Raw genomic sequence first — 1585 nt, forward strand, 5'->3', positions numbered from 1 at the left:
CGTCTCACGTGCTCAACAATACGTCTCTCTCTCTGTCCGCAGTTCAATTACCCATTGTTGCCGTCACGTCTTGACCGTCTTATATGTACAAGAATACCGAAATCTAGTAACCTCCCGAGGATTCACGAAGCTTCGAGAATATGACTGTGTTACTAGCGTCACGTGACCTCCGCTGTCGTAACAGTATTTTCAGATATACTGATTTCCCTAAGAGTGAAGGGGTAGGGTATGCTGAACAGAAGGTTCCACCAATACTATGACATAAGAGTATATGTTTGATTTTCTTTGAACTCTAACTCAGTTTATTTCAAAGAAAGAGACAAACCCTTTATGTTACAATCATAAAAAAGTAAAATACAATACAAGAGTAATTGTTTGCTATATGAATGACTGACAATAGAGATAAGAGTGAAATAAATAAAAACCCTCAAAGTTAAAGTAATACAAATCTATATGTTAAACAATAGGACTATATACAAAGTTAAAAACTTACAACTCTAAATCTGAATATATCAAACTTATCTTGAAAAACCTATCTAGATCTGTCTAACAGGGTGAGATCATTAAATACCCAAATACAATAACATAACCAAACCCAGACCTCACAGCATGCACACCACTTTGTGACTCCAGTTTCTTTTAATCACAGATGGGAAGGTTCTGGGCCTTTAAACAATTTGCTGAAAAAAAAGGCAGCTGTCTATTTTGGGATTTAACAGTGAAGTCACATATATCTTTCATGTAACCAAATTCAATCAATGACCAATGAGAGTGATAGTGGTTCGTATGCAGTTAAAGAAAGGAAAAGTCAAAATGCTAACTTTAGCAACTTTCTGTATTCAAACTGAACACAAAGAAAATAGAAATTTCGAAACAATTACATATTAATTAAGAGGGTATTAAACATGTGTCACTATTCTGTACTACAACTACATTAGAAAAAATTAAAATGGATCAGTTTGGGACACCAGGACAATGAAGAAAGTTTTTGGGGGTTGTTTTTTGAATTTTGCACAAAACTATTCGAGGGTTATCTGCGCTAGCTGTTCTAAGTTAAAAGTGCTAGACTAAAGGGAAGAAAACTAGTTAACATCACCCATCACCAACTCTAAAACCAGGATTGACTGTCAAATCATAACTTCTCCCGCCTCCCTACAGTTAAAGAGAAGAAAATATTTAGTTATAGGATTCAAACCCAGATCCGCAGATTACGAGACAAGCACCCTAGTCATCAAGCTATACTAGGCCCTGTTTCATCACAAGAAGCAAATTCTTGCACATACACACATATAGAGTTTTCAGAGCTCTTTTTTTTTCAACCATCATATAAATGCTATTCTTTTTTGCTTGTTATTTTGTAGAGTGATCGGATCACTGACATTACCCAGAAAAATAATCAGCCAATAATAATAAAAAAAAACATTCTGGTAACTTTGTTAATTGGGTGTAATAATTGAAATAGTCACAATTTTCACTCTTCCATAACTGGTGGGCCCGGCATGGCCAGGTGGTTAAGGCGCTCGACTCGCAATCTGAGGGTCGCGGGATCGAATCCCCGTCACACCAAACATGCTCGCCCTTTCAG

This window comes from Limulus polyphemus, unplaced genomic scaffold, assembly GCF_000517525.1.
Source record: "Limulus polyphemus unplaced genomic scaffold, Limulus_polyphemus-2.1.2 Scaffold913, whole genome shotgun sequence".
NCBI lineage: Eukaryota > Metazoa > Arthropoda > Merostomata > Xiphosura > Limulidae > Limulus > Limulus polyphemus.